The following is a 9,839-nucleotide window of genomic DNA, read 5'->3' on the forward strand; positions in this document are numbered from 1 at the left end:
AGGACTGTACAAGGCTGAGGCTGAGTGAACAGATCTGGATAAAACAGAACTAGATCTCTCCACCAGGCTGAGCGAACAGATCTGGATAAAACAGAACTAGATCTATCCAGCAGGCTGAGTGAACAGATCTGGATAAAACAGAACTAGATCTCTCCACCAGGCTGAGCGAACAGATCTGGATAAAACAGAACTAGATCTATCCACCAGGCTGAGCGAACAGATCTGGATAAAACAGAACTAGATCTATCCAGCAGGCTGAGTGAACAGATCTGGATAAAACAGAACTAGATCTCTCCACCAGGCTGAGCGAACAGATCTGGATAAAACAGAACTAAATATCTCCACCAGGCTGAGGGAACAGAGCTCTAAACAGATGAGTTCAGTTTGAACGTTCCCACCTGCTTTGACTCCTAATGGACCAATTCCTAGAAGACTCCCCCCCCTAACCTACCATTCATTCAATTCTAAAAGTCCTCCCCCTCCTACCCCTTTAATTCGAGAGAAAGAGAGACAGAGAGAGAGACAGAGAGAGAGAGAGAGAGAGAGGAAAGACAGATACTGTAACTAAAAAGAGATAATGAAATACTTACTAGGTACGTATGTAAAGGTTTATGAAAGAGACAAAAGGTGGAGCTCTACAGAGCACGCCCAGTAAGACTAATGCTGTTCTTTACTAAAAGGAGAGAAGTGACATCATCATAGACAGGACTAAGCTCAGGGAGATCTTGTCATTTGTCAAGGAGTGCTCAATAAATGTCATATAAGATAAACCCAGCTGCCGTACAACGTCAGTCACAGTCAAGAGACTACACAGCCAGACGTGGCAATAAGCAAGTAGGTTGACTAATAGTTCAGAGGTTACAGAGAGAAAGACACCCAGAGGCGAGGTGGAGGTCGAACAATCATGCTATGTCTAATCCCACCCCCCACCTCCTTCCTCAGTGTGGGGTCTAAAAAGTCACGAGTACTGGGTCACCATAAAAAGGTCAAACAAAGTTCGGACACAAGCCTGCACATATTTGTCCGCTGGTCCTCCTAAAGGCTCAGAGCAGACATGTGAAATGATAGAGGGGAAAAAAAGGCTCTACTGGAATGTTCATTGGTTACAGCTGGGCATCATGGGAGCAGTATAGACCTGAGCTTAAAGCAGGACATGTGTGTGTTTGCATATACTGTATGCGTGTGTGTGTCTACGTGTGTGTGTGTCCGTGTCTCTATGTCTGTGTGTGTCTATGTCTGTGTCTGTGTGTGTGTGTGTGTGTTGGAGGGTACAAAGGGGTGAATGTGTGTGTGAGAGTGACTAAAACAGAGCACTGTGGACCGGAGCTTGAAGCCAGAATGGGGTACAGCTTGGAGCTATGTGCCCTGAACATCACTAGTCACTAGAAGGACATGCTGGAAAGGACAAAATGTCCTACATGACCAAAACTTTCTTGCATTTTATTCTGTATAGGTTTAGGGTTCAAGATACTCCACCTATCCCTGCCCCTTCATCTCTCCACCTCTACCCCTCCACCTCCATCTCCACCCGTTTCCCTCCACCCCTCCACCTCCATCCCTTTCCCTCCACCTCCACCCCTTTCCCTCTACCCCCATATCCCTCCACCCCAATCACTCTACCTCTACCCCTCCACCCCTCCACCTCTACCCCTCCACCCCCATATCCCTCCACCTCTACCCCTCCACACCTCTACCTCCACCCCCACCTCTACCTCCACCCCATATCCCTCCACCCCTCTACCTTTATCCCTCCACCTCCACCTCTCCACCCATCCCTCTACCCCTCCATCTCCATCCCTCCACCTCCACCCCTCCACCTCCACCCCATATCCCTCCACCCCATATCCCTCCACCTCCACCCCAATCCCTCCACCTCTAACCCTCCACCTCTAACCCTTTCCCCCCCACCTCCATCCCTCCACCCCAATCCCTCCACCTCTAACCCTCCACCTCTAACCCTTTCCCCCCCACCTCCATCCCTCCACCCCAATCCCTCCACCTCTAACCCTCCACCTCTAACCCTTTCCCCCCCACCTCCATCCCTCCACCCCAATCCCTCCACCTCTAACCCTTTCCCCCCCACCTCCATCCCTCCACCCCAATCCCTCCACCTCTAACCCTCCACCCCTCCACCTTTATCCCTCCACCCCCATATCCCTCCACCTCTACCCCTCCACCTTTATCCCTCCACCTCCATCCCATCCCTCCACCCCTCTACCTCCAACCCTACCCCATATCCCTCCACCTCTACCCCTCCACCTCCATCTCTATCCCTCCATCTTCACCTCCATCCCTCTATCTTCACCTCCATCCCTCCATCTTCACCTCCATCCCTCCATCTTCACCTCCATCCCTTCACCTCTATCCCTCCATCTTCACCTCCATCTCTCCATCTTCACCTCCATCCCTCCATCTTCACCTCTATTCCTCCATCTTCACCTCCATCTCTCCATCTTCACCTCTATCCCTCCATCTTCACCTCTATTCTTCCATCTTCACCTCTATTCTTCCATCTTCACCTCTATCCCTCCATCTTCACCTCCATCCCTCCATCTTCACCTCCTCCATCCCTCCATCTTCTCCTCCATCCCTCCATCTTCACCTCCATCCCTCCATCTTCACCTCCATCCCTCCATCTTCACCTCCATCCCTCCATCTTCACCTCCATCCCTCCATCTTCACCTCTATCCCTCCATCTTCACCTCTATCCCTCCATCTTCACCTCCATCTCTATCCATCCATCTTCACCTCCATCTCTATCCCTCCATCTTCACCTCTATCCCTCCATCCCTCCATCTTCACCGCTATCCCTCCATCTTCACCTCTATCCCTCCATCTTCAACTCCATCTCTATCCCTCCATCTTCACCTCCATCCCTCCATCTTCACCTCTATTCCTCCATCTTCACCTCCATCTCTCCATCTTCACCTCTATCCCTCCATCTTCACCTCTATTCTTCCATCTTCACCTCTATCCCTCCATCTTCACCTCCATCTCTATCCATCCATCTTCACCTCCATCTCTATCCCTCCATCTTCACCTCTATCCCTCCATCCCTCCATCTTCACCGGTATCCCTCCATCTTCACCTCTATCCCTCCATCTTCAACTCCATCTCTATCCCTCCATCTTCACCTCTATCCCTCCATCTTCACCTCCATCTCTATCCCTCCATCTTCACCTCTATCCCTCCATCTTCACCTCTATCCCTCCATCCCTCCATCTTCACCTCTATCCCTCCATCCCTCCATCTTCACCGCTATCCCTCCATCTTCACCGCTATCCCTCCATCTTTTTTCTATTCCTCCAGACAAAACCTGTTCAGACCTACTGAATAATTGAGACTGTGCGTTTTAATGAGCTGTAGGCAAACGTCACTTAGTACAGGTGTGTGTGACGTGTGTGTGTATACATGAATATAGTATCATTTGGTTATATGTGTGTACAAGTAGAATGAAATGATGTGTTTGTGTGTATGAGAGAGAGAAGTGGTGAAGTATGCCGTTCACTGGAGCAACAACAAAATTCTTAATTATTCACTGAACCCTATACTGCAGTCTCACATAACTATCTGCAAACCAGTATGTGAGTTCATATCCCTAGTGTTGCCTGCAGTGTTTAGTACGCCTGAGAGAGGGCGGGAGGGAGAGAGAGAGGGACGCAGGACAGGCTTCCTAAACAATCCACGATCCAGCGAGTTTTAATCCAGTCTGGATGGATCAATAAGTCATCAATGTTTAGTACAGTATCACACTTCAGCAGGCCTCAATCGATTAGCCTCCTTTGTCATAATCCTCTTCTCGATCTCTCCTCATCGCTCCACTCATTCGGTCTTCCCTCCTCCTCTCCCCCTCTCCCCCTATCTTCTCTGCAGTGGCTCCAACAGCCTGTGGGCTTATAAAGGAGTGTTTCTGTGTCCCAGCTATAATTCCTGGAGGGCAGTCAGGCAAACAAACCCAGCCTGCCTGTGCTCGCCGCATGACTTCCATAGCAGAGAGAGGGAAGGGGGGAGGAATAGAGAGATGGAGCGGAGAGAGAGAGAACAATATAGAGAAGAGATAGAGAGAGAGGAATAGAGAGGAGGGTGGGGGAAGAGAGAGAGAGAGGAATAGAGAGGAGGGAGGACAAGGAAGGGAAAGAAGAAAAATAGGGAAGAGAGGAGTCAGAGAATTGAAGAATAGAAAAGTAACGAGGGAGAATAGGAAGAAAAAGGCAGAAGACAGAAAAAGGGAAGAGCAGAGAAGAGAGGAAGGGGAGGAGAAGAGAGGAGGAAGGGAGGAGAGAGGAGGGGGGGAGGAGGAGAGGAGGGAGGGAGGGGGAGAGGAGGGAGGGAGGAGGAGAGGAGGGAGGCGGAGAGAGGAGGGGGGGAGGAGGAGAGGAGGGAGGGAGGAGGAGAGGAGGGAGGCGGAGAGAGGAGGAAGGGGAGGAGAAGAGAGGAGGAAGGGAGGAGGGGAGGAGGGGAGGGGAGGAAGGGAGGAGGGGAGGAGGAGAGGAGGAGAGGAGGAGAGAGGAGGGGGGGAGAAGAGAGGAGGAAGGGAGGAGGAGAGGAGGGAGGCGGAGAGAGGAGGGGGGGAGAAAAAAAGGCAACCTGCACAATCTTGCATGCACACAAGGAGAGCAGACAGGCACACAGCTTAAGGAGGCACGAAGAGAGAGAGAAAATAACTCCTCCCTTAGTTTCTTTCTCTTTCTCCTCCCCCTTTCCAGCCTGAAGAGCAGAGCTCAGCACGACAGACTTACACGACACAGTAACCTGAGACAGAGGAGAGAAAAAACAAAAGAGAGTGAGAGGGAGGGGGAGATTGTGAGAATATAGAGGAGCGTGTATGAGGGACAGGCGATGCTACAGCAGAACATGAGCTGTAAAGAAAAATGAAACGGTGGGGGGGGTGAGAGAGGGGGAGTGGGAGAATGTGAGAAACAAAGATGGGGGGTGTGAGAAACAGAGAGGGGGGGATGTGAGAAACAGAGAGGGGGGGATGTGAGAAACAGAGAGGGGGGGATGTGAGAAACAGAGAGGGGGGGATGTGAGAAACAGAGAGGGGGGGATGTGAGAAACAGAGAGGGGGGGATGTGAGAAACAGAGAGGGGGGGATGTGAGAAACAGAGAGGGGGGGATGTGAGAAACAGAGAGGGGGTAGGGTAGAATGTGAGAAACAGAAAGGGTGATGTAAAGAACAAGAGAAAGTGTGATAAATAGAGAGGGACTGCAGGTTTAAATGAGCTGTTAGATAAATCTGGTGCAACACATCACTACTGAGACTTATGTTTTTGTTCTTCAAATAAATCAAGTAGAGGGAAGATTGGCCAAGGAGCTTGGTTAGATGGGATCCAGGAGAGGGGAAGAGGTCTGCTGTTGTTCCCTCAGCACGCTGCCTCCAGGCTGGGGAAGGCTGCTTCCTCTGCCAGCCCCGCTCTCTGGAGTTCTGGACTCCATTAACCTCAGAACTCAGGCACTCTGGGGAATGGGGGGAGAGACGCAAAAGAGGAGTGAAGAGGGAGGGGACAGACGAGGGAAAGCATAGGAAGAGAGAGAAGGGGGATTGGTGTTGGGAGTAAGGGTGGGACGGGGTTGACAGGCAAATTATTTTGCCTCCACATGCTTCAAATGAGAACAGGGTGACCAGACAGACACATGAAACCATAATCATGGTTTTCTGCTATAATGTATCAAATATCACGCATAATTATACTATTTTTTTTTTTTTTACGAGTGGGTCTTATCCTGGATGCTGATTGGGTAAAATGCCCATTTCCTGTTCCATCTCACTGCGCAATACACTGTCTCATCAATTCAACCAGGAAATGGAGAAAGTTGATCTCCTCGGTAAAAAGTATCTAGACATCATCTCCCCTTACTTTAAGACTTGCATTTGGTTTTCAACAGCGGCAATTTGTATAAACCTTGCTGTCAGAACTGTGACGAGCTTGTGTTTAGAGGTAGGTGAAGGAGTCAAGTGCAGGAGAGCAGAGCTGTCCGAGATGCGTTACTTAATAGGCAAGTCCACAAACATACAGGTCAGGTACAATACCAAAATAAACGCCCTTGACAACAGAGAAACCAGTACTCACGGAAGGAGGGGGGAAAAAACAACGCTCCTAAACTTATACACACATGGTATAATACGTGAAAACAAATAAGGCACAACCTTAACGAGCAACATCACATGAATAATCCCGCACAAACCTAGGCAGGCAACAGGGGTAATTATACACACAGAAATTAAGGCAAATGAAACCAGGTGTGAAAGAACCACAGACAAAACAAACGGAAAGGAAAAAAGGATCGGTGATGGCTAGTAGGCCGCCGACCGCCGAGCAGTACCCCCCTCCTGACGCGCGGCTCCCGCAGCGCGCCGACGCCAGCCTCGAGGACGACCCGGAGGACGAGGCGCAAGGCGATCCGGATGGAGGCGGTGAAACTCCCTCAGCAAAGATGGGTCTAATACGTCCTCCACCGGCACCCAGCATCTCTCCTTCGGGCCGTACCCTCCCAATCCACAAGGTACTGAAAAGCCCCTCACCCAACCCCTCGAGTCCAGTATGGACCGAACTGCATACGCCGGAGCCCCCTCGATGTCCAGGGGGGGCGGAGGGACCTGCCGCACCTCAGCTTCTTGAAGCGGACCAGCCACCACCGGCCTGAGGAGAGACACATGAAACGAGGGGTTAATACGGTAATAAGGGGGGAGCTGTAACCTATAACACACCTTGTTCTAGTTCTCATCTAGTCCAGATGAGCAAAGGGTGTTGAGCTCCCTCAAGCCAATGTCTCCATACCTCCAGAGCTTTGACGACAGCCAACAACTCCCGACCCCCCATGTCATAGTTTCGCTCCGCCGGGCTGAGCTTCCTCGAAAAGAAAGCACAGGGGTGGAGCTTCGGTGGCGTACCCGAGCGCTGTGAGAGCACGGCTCCAATCCCAGCCTCGGACGGGTCCACCTCCACTATGAATGCCAAAGAGGGATCCGGATGAGCCAGCACGGGAGCCAAGGTAAACAGAGCCTTCAGGCGACCAAAAGCTCTGTCCATCTCAGCCGACCACCGCAGACGCACCGGTCCCCCCCTTCAGCAGTGACGTAATTGGAGCAGCCACCTGCCCAAAACCCCGGATAAACCTCCGGTAGTAGTTGGCAAATCCTAAAAACCGCTGCACCTCCTTTACCGTGGTTAGAGTCGGCCAATTACGCACGGCTGCAATGTGGTCACACTCCATCACCAACCCCGATGTGGAAATGCAATACCCTAGGAAGGAGACAGCCTGTTTGAAGAACAAGCATTTCTCAGCCTTGACATACAGGTCATGCTCCACCAGTCGCCCAAGTACCTTGTGCACCAGAGACACATGTGTGGCGCGGAATAGACCAGAATGTCATCGATATAAACCACCACACCCTGCCCATCTAGGTCCCTGAGAATCTCGTCTACAAAGGATTGGAAGACTGCTGGAGCATTCATCAACCCGTGCGGCATGACGAGGTACTCATAATGGCCGGATGTGGTACTAAACGCTGTCTTCCACTCATCTCCCTCCCGGATACGCACCAAGTTATACGCGCTCCTGAGATCTAGGTTTGTGAAGAAGCGTGCCCCGTGAAATGACTCAATCGCCGTGGCAATGAGAGGTAGCGGGTAACTGTACCCCACCGTGATGGAATTTAGACCTCTATAGTCAATGCACGGACGCAGACCTCCATCCTCCTTCACAAAAAAGAAACTCGAGGAGGCAGGTGATATGGAGGGCCGAATGTACCCCTGCCCCAGAGATTCAGAGACATATGTCTCCATAGCCACCGTCTTCTCCTGTGACAGGGGATACACGTGACTCCTGGGAAGTGCAGCATCCACCAGGAGATTTATCACACAATCCCCTCGTCGATGAGGTGGTAATTGCGTCGCCTTCTTTATACACAAGGCGATAGCCAAACCGGCATATTCTGAGGGAATGCGCAAGGTGGAGACTTGGTCTGGACTCTCCACCGTCGTTGCACCGATGGAAACCCCTACACACCTGCCTGAGCACTCATCTGACCACCCCTTTAGAGCCCTCTGTTGCCACAAAATCTTAGGGTTGTGACAGGCCAACCAGGGGATCCCCAGCACCACCGAAAATGCAGGAGAATCAAGGAGGAGGAAACTAATTCTCTCCTCATGACACTCCTGCGTAACCATGCCCAGTGGAGCCGTGGCCTCCCTGACTAGCCCTGTCCCTAATGGTCGGCTATCTAAGGCGTGCACTGGGAAGGGTTTATCAATTTGAACAAGGGGGATCCCTAAACTATGCGCAAAATCGCGGTCAATAAAATTCCCTGCTGCGCCTGAATCTACTAGCGCCTTATGCCGGGAATGAGGGGAAAACTCAGGAAAAGAAATCAACACATACATGTGACCAACAGGGGACTCTGGGTGAGTCTGGTGCCGACTCACCTAGGGTGTCCGAGCAGTGCTCGGCCTGGCGTCTCGACTCCCAGAAGAGCTCCTCCAGCACCAGTCAGCAGTGTGCCCTCAATGACCACAGCTGGTACAGGAAAGGGCTCCTTCTCCGGTCGCCCTCGCTGCAGCACCTCACGGAAAAAAAGGATCGGTGATGGCTAGTAGGCCGGCGACGCCGACCGCCGCCCGAACATGGAGAGGAACCACCTTCGGTGGAAGTCGTGACAAGAACGAGACAGACAGCTTTTCTCAGCTAGTCAAAGTCATTTTTCAGCTAGTCAAAGTCAAAGTCAGCTAGTCAAAGTCAGAATCATTTTTCTGGATATACTGTATACAAAGAAAGAAAAAACCCCAGCTCAAACTAAACGAAATGCAGCTAGTTTGCAGTCTTTCCAGCTTCAGTTTGAAATGATTGTGTTAACGTTAGCTGTATAGTTAGCTTGCGCCTCTGAACAGTGTCCTGGCGAGTGAGCACATTTTTTATGCCAGGTGATATCGCGCTTCATTAGCTCATTGTTATGGATGTATCCAAAATGAATTTAAAAACAGACGCAAATGCGGTTACTATGTTGTTATTCTGTCTGCACTGTTTGACCTGACTGTGTTAGCTGTAGTTGGCTAGCTATCAAGCAAGGGATAAGAACGTTGGCAACGGAACATTTAGAACGTCCATAGATATCAATAACATGACTGGGTCAGGGCTCTGGCCAGCTAACCAATAGAACAAACGACTAGCCGCCTTGGGTAGAAACCCTAGATTTGTGTCGGGACTATATCTCGTGGAAAGATGAAATAGTATGAATAAATTCATAAAATTACAACAACAACAAAAAAAAGAAAACATGTCAATCATTATTTTAATGTTGGTAACCCGTTGTATAAAAGTGATAATATCCTCGAATCCGGTGTTTGGAGGATAGATTGACACAGTTTGCCGGCCCTCTACGAAATGTATCCTCAAAACACCGGCATCTCCGGTATTAACACTAACACCAAATAGCATTATGGTCTTACATAAAGGTTGCTGAGGCTGTAGAAAGAGAGCAGTCAACTGCCAAGGAAATATAAAACTTGGCAATAAATCACCCAGGACAGTTCTATGATTTTCACTTTTAGATTCTTTATTTACTCAATGTTACATTAACTAACATAAATAAACATTTTTATGAACAAAAGGCACGCAGTTCAAATATAAACAAGGAGAACATATGTACAGCTTGTCTCAGCAAACATGTCTGCCCTCAGAGAGAGAGAGAGAGAGAGAGAGGTCTTAAAGAGAGAGAGAGAGAGGTCTTAAAGAGAGAGAGAGAGAGGTCTTAAAGAGAGAGAGAGAGGTCTTAAAGAGAGAGAGAGAGAGAGAGGTCTTAAAGAGAGAGAGAGAGAGAGAGGTCTTAAAGAGAGAGAGGT

At 50.1% G+C, this 9,839-nt stretch overlaps 1 long non-coding RNA gene across 1 annotated transcript; it reads right to left on the minus strand.

The window, feature by feature from the left end:
• Window positions 1-1,243: 1,243 nt before the first annotated feature.
• Window positions 1,244-1,591, minus strand: LOC115163992 (uncharacterized). The gene is made up of 2 exons (XR_003869856.1): window positions 1,551-1,591; window positions 1,244-1,516 (listed from the first exon to the last, which is right to left on the minus strand). It is a non-coding gene; the product is annotated as an uncharacterized LOC115163992 (long non-coding RNA).
• Window positions 1,592-9,839: the final 8,248 nt, after the last annotated feature.

The sequence above is a fragment of the Salmo trutta genome, chromosome 26 (assembly GCF_901001165.1).
Source record: "Salmo trutta chromosome 26, fSalTru1.1, whole genome shotgun sequence".
NCBI classification, from domain to species: domain Eukaryota; kingdom Metazoa; phylum Chordata; class Actinopteri; order Salmoniformes; family Salmonidae; genus Salmo; species Salmo trutta.